At 38.8% G+C, this 8,939-nt stretch overlaps 1 pseudogene; it reads left to right on the forward strand.

The window, feature by feature from the left end:
- The first annotated feature begins 6,979 nt into the window (after positions 1 to 6,979).
- Positions 6,980 to 7,855, forward strand: LOC138163676 (translation initiation factor IF-3, mitochondrial pseudogene; annotated as a pseudogene).
- The last annotated feature ends 1,084 nt before the right edge of the window (positions 7,856 to 8,939 follow it).

The following is an 8,939-nucleotide window of genomic DNA, read 5'->3' on the forward strand; positions in this document are numbered from 1 at the left end:
CTCTCTCTCTCTCTCTCTCTCTCTCTCTCTCTCTCTCTCTCAAAGCCAAGTCAAGTAAATAACTATTTATTAAGCTTGGAAAAGATTTTATATGGGAAAATAAGACAGAAAAATCTATAGAAATGTTTCAAGAGAATGTGCCTTAAGATTTCCACTTTCAAGCAGAGTCACTATCTTCACTATTTTCCCCTGAATCAGAGGGTTCCTCTGGTGCCTAAGAATACCCCGACCTGTACTTTATACTTAATGAGAATGGAGAAGATAGCAATAAGAATGAAAACATCTGCATAGTGCTTTAAGGTTTGCAAACTATTTGGTATATATCATCTCATTCAGTCGTCACAATAAGCCCGTGAGTTAATTATTGCAGCTATCACCACTTCCGTATTACAAATGAAGAAACTGAAGTTCAGAGAGCTTGTCATCTGCCCACAGTCACACAGTCGATGAGTTAAAGTACTTCTATCCACCATGGCTTTTCAAAGTTCACTGATAACAGCTCAGCAATTAAATTACAATAATATTTCATATATATCTGGCTCCTTAAAAGTCTGAAAGACTCTTTATTAGATGGGTTATTTCATTTGCATATACCACGACCCTGCCCTCATGGTTATTATTATCCTCATGTTACAGAGAAGCAAAAAAGTGACTTGGCCAGGGTCACCTAGCTAGTGTCTGAGGCAGGGTTTGAACCCAGATTTTCCTGACTTCAAGTTCAGCACTCTATTCATAATACTACGCTGCCTGTAAGAGGAACCCTGCTGGCCCAATGGACAGAGCTGGAGTGAGAAAGACTTGAGTCCAAATCTGGCCTCAGACACTTACTACCCCTGTGACCTTGGGCAAGTCACTTGACTTCTGTGTCTGCCTCAGTTTCCTCATTTGTAAAATGGGGATAATAATTGCATCTACTTCCCATGTTGTTTTAAGGATAAAATGAGATCATATTTGTAAATTACTTTGCAAATCTTAAAGTACTATATAAATGCTAGCTATTATTACTATAGGGATAGGAACTAGAGCTATAATCTCAACATTATAGGGGAATTCCAAAAGCAATATAGCACATTAGCCTTCCAAAGTGCTTTCATATCCAATTCTCTCCTTTGATCAACAAACCTTAGGATATACTTACTAACATTAGGATATATTTACTAAGTGCTAGGCACTGTGCTGAACCTGGGGACACAAAGAAAAAACAGTCCCTGACCTCAAGAAGCTTATATTCTAATGGCAGGAAAATATGAATATAAGTAGATATCTACAGATGTTTTTATTTTCCGTTTTACATAAAAAGAAAAAAAGTCAAAGAGGTTAAGTGATTTGCCCAATGTCACACATAGATAGGCTAGTAAATGGAAGGGCCAAATTAGGACCTAGGTCTCATGACCACAGATTACCATCAGCTGAGAGTTCTTTCCCATCTATATGATTCCTCTTTATAAAAGTAAAAATCAAGTATTTTCATCTATACTTACTTGCACTTACCAGAAGCTTTTCATTTCCAAAGGGTACACTTGATTTCTGTTTCTTATAGGTTGCCCCACAGGAGTAAATTAAAGACCCAAGGGATATCAGCTTGGAGACTGCTTTCATTTTTGTAATTAGTTACAACTGTGATATCATACAAAAGCACTGGGTTATGGTCCTGGCTCCCCTACGTGTTGTGGGACCTTGGGAAAATTACTTCCCTCTCTGGATTTTTTTCTTTATCTAGCAAAAAAGGAGGTATGGCAGGATTGGACAACACAATCTCAAGAGATCAATTTCTATCTTTGACGTTCTAAAATCAGTTCTTCATGTTACCCACAAACTTTATGTCTTTTTCAACCTATTATTCAGGATCTTTAGAGGGATTAAATAAATGATTATATATTTGTTAACACTTGTATCTGAATGTCAAACATAAGGAAAACCCAGAAAAACATTCCCATCAAGGCATTCTATCCTTCCCACAGACATGCCTAGGATTAGCGGCAAACACAAACATGTTTCTGGGAAGGGTAGTAATTTGGAAACATTTTTTCAAACTTAACATTTTATGTTCTTTCTGGGTAACATGGCAGGCAGAGTCATGAAGCAACAGTGAAATGAAGAGTGCGATATTTTGACTTTTAAAGTCTCATGATTCAGTAGAGATCCCATCACTAATATTTGCACCCTAACATTTTCAAAGTATAAGTAGTATAATCTTAAGTTATACTACTATACTTAGGTTAAACTACTTACTATAGGTTAGGCTTGTGGTCTGGTGAGACAGATTTTAAAGGTCTCAGGTCTGTAGTAAAATTCTGCCCTTGCAGCTTGTAGTTAGAAAACGCGAATGGTTCCTGAGGAAGCGCCAGGTCAGAAAAGAGAAACGTCTCTAACAATGGGCTGAGGAATCCTAGCTCTGAGCTAGGAAAATTCTCTCTCCCCTGTGTGGTTCCCAGAGCTGTCCCACAGTATCCCTTTTGCCCAAAACAAAGGGATACACAGAAACACAAAGGACAGGTATTTATGAGAAGTAAGATTAGATCTCTTAAATGCAATGGACTGGTTTATGAAATGCAGGAGTTGCACTAAATGAATCCTAAAGTCCCTTACAGCTCCAAGTCTTATGAGTCTATGAATTCACAGACCATATGAATGCTGACAAGATAAGACAAAAACATACATCTTAACCTGCTCTCCATAATCCCTTCCCCTCTGGCAGGCAACAAAAGTGTAGCTACCTCTTCAGGGCCACATCAACCTAATATTCTGACTTTCAGCAGAGAACTCAAACTCTAAGACACAGCAGCCACAGGATTCCCAAGGATGAGTACAGCAAGTCCTGCAGAAGTCAAGATGGCTCTCTGAGAACAGATAGAGTTCTTCAGCTCTTTCTTGTGCTGTCTTCATTTAGTTTGTTTTTAGGATTTCTTTAGACTTTCCCTTCCAAAGATCAACTTTACTAAAACTAGGTAATAGAATGAGTTCCCACATCTCTAGCTCCTTTCTTCACAGTGGTTCTGTTAGCATTGTATCACAAGCTGGCATCCTGAATCGATTCTTACTGGCCAGGAGGCTCTGGGCCTTATTTATCATCTTAACTTATCATCTCTTAGCTACAATTTCTTATCTATACATCTATTTCATCATCTGTATGTAACTCTTAGCTTTGGTGTGAGCATCAGATGAGACAATATAAAGTGCTTTGCCAAACTTCAGGTGATATATAAATAATGCCTATTAACAACCAAAGGTCACATGACAAGGAGGTGTTCCAAGCTAGGGCTTGAGTCTATATTTTAACCACACACATACACACACACACACACACACACACTTGAGAGTTGGAGAATTTTTTTTTAAACATTTACTCCAACTTACACACCTGGGAGGGTTTAGGAAATCTTGGGTTTGAAGAATAATACTTGCAACAATTCTCAAGCTTCTAAAGACTAGAGATATTACCAAGTCACTATCTAATCCTGAAAAAAATTATAAAGCTTAATCCATTATCATCACCACTCAAACCTATGATAGCTCTAGAACATAAAGGAAAAGAGAATATTAAATGTGTACAAGTGTGTGTGTAAGCACGTGTGTATGCACACATATGTGTTGAGGATTCACAAAATATATAGTCCAGTTCAAGTTCAAGATATCATCTAATTAGCTTCCTAGTTTCTCTAGCCTCTTGAAAAAGTAGGAGAATCCATAGTAGTCAGTATTTCTATGGCTTGGTAATGTTTGTTACATACTTTTAGACACATCCTCACACTGGATCCTTCCAAGAGAACTGTGAAAGTGGGTGACATATTATTGTTTCCATTTGATAGATGAGAGAAGTGAGAGGATGCCTATAAGTAAAGGTAGGATTCAAACCCAAGGCTTCCCAACTCCAAAACTAAAACTCTCCACTTGCCACTGAGAGCTGCCTCACACAGTTCACCAACTAGCCCGGGGGATTTGCCTCCTGTGTCCAGTGATTCATGTTCTAATCAATTAACCTTGTCCTTAAATACACTGTCCTAAGGCCCAGAATTCCCCATTGTTCTGTTCCTCAGGAGAGGGACTGTATCCTCCTTTTTTCCAACTAGGGAACTTTTCTTTTTTGGAAAAACAATGTGTAAGCTGATGCCATGACCAACAACAGTGACTTACACTTCACAGCCACTTAACAAATGCTTGTTAACTTGAACAAGAATGGTTTCAACAGAGAAGCAAAACCTCAAATGAGTGAAGTGGTAAGAGGGCCCCTGGGTACTCCTGAGTTTAAATCAGCAGTTGAGGAAAAGCCTACAGCTCAGGGTACTAGGGGAAGAAATCAAACAAAGACCTGGTAGATGGAATTGCTGAGTTACCATAGACAGTTTGAAAAGTCATGGAGAAGGAAAGAGATGGCATGTGGCTAAAGATGGGTAAGGGGCAGCTAGGGGGTGCAGTGGCCAGAACGCCTCTAAGAGGTTTCTCTACTCTGAAGGAGATTCTGCAAGGCAGATAAAGAGAACTCTACAGGGGAGTTGCAACTTCTAGCTAGATCTTTGCTTCTTGTCCTCAAGCTAGCCAACTCATCTGCCCCTTTTTATTTCTTCAGGATGCTAGATGTAAACCTCTGGGCTCCCTCTGATTCCATGGAGGGTCAGGTCTGCAAGTAGCCCGCCCCAGCTTAGCCTAGGCCATCCTAGTACAGATTCTCTTTCTCTATGGGGATTTATTTTAAGTGATTCTAGTTTAAATCTTGTTGAACCTGGAATATAGCTTTGGTTTATAATGATATCACTGTGGAGCTAACTTCTCCTATTTCTCCCATGTTTTCAAGCTCTCATTCAATGGCAGTAGATAGGGGTATATCTGTACTTAAAACTACTCCTCTGTAAAATGAAGGAATTGGATGAAATTACTGCCAAAATCCCTTCCAGAAGCAAAAAAATCTGCATTACTACAGTGACTTCACACCCTAGTCAAAGATACCACAAAAAACACCTTTAAACCCACATTCCCAGACATTCAAAATCAATGATGATGTCAAAAGATAATGATCAAGATGATGCAAGGCAGCTGATGTGAAATGGGCCAAGTACACAGTTCAATGTCATTAGAATAATGAGATTAATAGTAGCCGACATTTATGATTTGATTTAATGGTGGACAGACATGTACCAGATGTAGCCCACGAGGTCCTGTCCTCTGGATCCCCCTGGCTCCAAGTGCCAGGTCCCAACTAGTGGACTGGGGTTCCAATTGCAGGGGACCTTTAATGATAATTTACCTATCTTGATTTATTTGCTCACCACCCTCCCCTCCCCACCTTTAGGGGGAAAAAAAAAAACAACATCTAGAAACATCTGGAGTTCATTCAGACCAAGGTACTCCATTGCTTCCCATGCTAACACTCCCAGGCAAAGAATCACATCGAAACAGTAAAACATTTCATCTGGACAGAAATGGCCATAATAAAATAGCGTTAGAACACATTCCTGAATGAGTACAGCATCCTTTTATTTTCCCCACAAAAGAGACTGGAAAAGAGTTTTCCTACCCACTAACACCAAGAAGGACCCCTTGGTTTTGCAATTCACTGGAATCCTACCTGTGATCCTTGCTACTACCTAGGTGACCATCTGCAATCATGGAAGTAATGTGGTGTGGGGCACTGAGTGATGAACTATGAGTCAGGAAGACTTGAGTTCAAACCCAGCCTCAGACATTAGCTGCACAAGTTACTAAGCCCTGTCTGCCTCAGTTCACTCATCTGTGAAATGAGCTGGAGAAGGCAATGGCAAACCACTCCTGTGTCTTTGCCAAGACAATGCCAACTGGGGTCATGAAGAGTTGGACATAACTGAAAAATGACTGAACAAGTGAACAAATAATTATGTAAAATGCAAATGAACTTATTCTAATGATAATTCTGAAGGATTTAAAAGATCTTTCTGTTTCTGAGGACCTTCATAATGAGCTTCCCCTAAAGAGAGAACCTTTCCTTAAGATGGCAGATTCCCATACTAGTTTTTGGAAATACTACGAAAAGTCTAATCCAGCTGCAAAGTAAGAGAAGCAAGGAAAAGATGACCAACAGCGACTGCATCTTTTACTGCTGACATGATCATTAATATTGAATGTCCTTTTAATCTGTTTAACGTTTTAATTCTAAAATCATGCTTTGAAGTTTTGTTGAAGGAACGCTACAATCTTCATGTAAGAACAACATACCCCCACCACCTGAAATAACAAAAGTCAGTAGTTTTGAAGGAGATTTGTTAGTTCTGGCCTGCCATGAAAGAGGGCAGCCCATTCCATAGATTACCCATTTCAAAGCGGGCCAACTCGACCAATTCAGAAGCAAAAATAGGTCGTATGGTTAGCACAGAAACATAAATTTAACAAATGAACTGACAACTGCTTTTAAACAGCTATGTGTAAGAGAAAAGTAGGAAAAGGGTAGGAAGTGTGGCAGGGAGAGCAGTGTTTGCCCTGTGATGCAGGCCAAGTTTGTGTCTGCCCGCCTGTTATTTTAACAGCCGGGAGATCATCGTTCTATTGTGTGGTCTAAATTACTACAATTCCAGTTGGATTTGGTTTGCAAATCATCACTTCTATCTCCTTTCCTTGAAAATCCAGTCATCGGAATAGGACATTCTAAAAACTAGGGGACTGAACAAAATGAGTCCTTGAAAAATGAGATTTCTTGTGAAGTTGGTATGAAACTACACTCATGCCATGTTCCTGACATGGAAGAGTTAAGCTCCCAATTTTGAATCCAAGATTTGAAGCAAGTAAATGTTTTCATATGTGTTTGATTTGGTTCTAGATCAGGCATTCTTAATATGTTTTGTGGACCTCTCTTGGCAGTCGAGTGAAGCTTATGGACCCAGTCTTAGAATGGTGTTTTTAAATGGATAAAAGATTTAAAAGGAAATCTATTATATTGAAAATACATTTATCAAAATATTTTTTTTAAAAACAAGTTCATAGCTCCTCCCATTTCTTCCAGTCCCACATCAGAATGACAGCTCTTATGAGGAAATTCAAACATCAGACCATGAAAACTGGACTTAATCACAATGATGGCTATTTTAGTACACAGATTGGGCAAAAAGCAGCACCAATACAGTTTAGGGCTATCATTGTTGCCAAGAGATTACCACCACCTGCATATGCTAACACATTTAGTACTGTTGGAAACACAGAATGGACGAGAAAAAAAATGTCAAAATCATCTTTTGGCAATGTTGGGAGAAAAACTCATCACCAAATTCTTCAGCTACTTGATAGTAATGGGAATGATTTGGGAACAATGTACCAAGTTGCAGTGATTCGTCTGATGAAGGAACAAAACCTGAGACTTGTTTTACAGAAAGCCAATGTAGAACCTTCAGTGTATCAGTTAATGTCAGGAAGCCAGATTCAAGAAAGAACAGCTTCGACTTAGAAAGAAAGAAAAGGCTCAATCAAAAACAGAACCTCCCCATTTAAAGGAACTGAATTTTTCTTCAAATATTGCACATGATTTGGACAGCAAAATTAAACAGATTCAACAGTGGATTGAGAAAAAAAAGATTAAGTCCAAATTACAGTAAAGAAAGGGAAAACTACAGACCCAGAAGATAATATGGAGGAACACTTTAATAAAATTCTCAAGACTGTGTCTGAACTAGCTACCTCCACATATAAGTCCAAAATCACAACAGGTAGAAAAGCTGCAACCTGTGTTTTTTGCCACTTGAACAATAAGGAAATGGCAGAATATAGGAAAAGTAAAGAAGAGATAAAAAAAAACCAAGAGACATTTTGAATAAGGAAAATAGTGATGCATATAGAATCAAATATTCTGCAGCAGTGGTATTTTAATAAAGGAAAACTTTCCAAGGATTGTGTGTAATGGCATGTCTTGTAAGACTTTGCTACAGTGAAGGGAAGGAGAAAGGTCAAACCACAATATTCTTTATGTACAAATTTTGGACCTATTAAAAATGTCATGAGTTAAAAATCTAAATAAATAAAGACAAGTTCATGGATTCCAGGTTAAGAACCTCTCCCTAAGAAAAGAAAGCAACAGAACAGATAGTCTCAAAAAGAATTTATATTTGACTTGAGAATATGTTTGGGGGCTTACATTTAAATTTGGTTGTACCTGTTCTTGTAACTATAGAATTACAGATTTCGAGCTGGAAGAGACTTTGATTATCATCTAACCCAATTTCCTCATTTTGCAGAAGAGAAAAGTGAAGTTTACAAGTGTGGAATGACCTGCTGATATTGAAAAGGTAGGGACTAGCAGAGACCGAATTCAAAGTCAGGATCTCTGGGTTTCCAATGTATGACACTGTTGCCCAATTAAATATAATTACAAATCAACAGAATCAGTATAAGGTTCTTCTCTGAGGAATAAGAGGGTAGGCCATATTCTCCTTTTTGCCCCTCTGCTAAGTTTTCCATGAATGGGATAATCAGAATGGTCAAACAATTTGTGGGCCCATGCTAATCAAACCTTCTTTCTCTTTATCTCACATGGCGACCTTTTTTGATTCATATTTTTCAAAGTCATGATGACAATTCAATTCAACAAACATTTATCAAGCTCCCAGTGTGCTAAGTACTGGGAGCATGAAGATAAATAGTCTTACCTTCCTTCTACCAGAGACCTACAACACATGGTCAGATATGTATAATATAAGGGAGGGAGGGAAAGGAGTCAAAGGAAAAATGATAGAGAGAGAGATAGAGAGAGAGACAGAGAAAGAGAGAGAGAGACAGAGAGACAGAGAGAGAGACAGACAGAGACAGAGACAGAGAAACAGAGACAGAGAGACAGAGAGAGAATGAGAGAGAGAGAGACAGAGAGAGAATGAGAGAGAGAAAGAGAGAGGGAGGGAGAGAGACAGAGAGACAGACAGAGAGACAGACAGAGAGAGAGACAGAGAGAGAGAGAGAGAGAGAGAGAGAGAGAGAGAGAGAGAGAGAGA

Source organism: Petaurus breviceps, unplaced genomic scaffold, assembly GCF_028583685.1.
Source record: "Petaurus breviceps papuanus isolate PSGF00001 unplaced genomic scaffold, PetGlider_PUasm1.0 188, whole genome shotgun sequence".
NCBI classification, from domain to species: domain Eukaryota; kingdom Metazoa; phylum Chordata; class Mammalia; order Diprotodontia; family Petauridae; genus Petaurus; species Petaurus breviceps.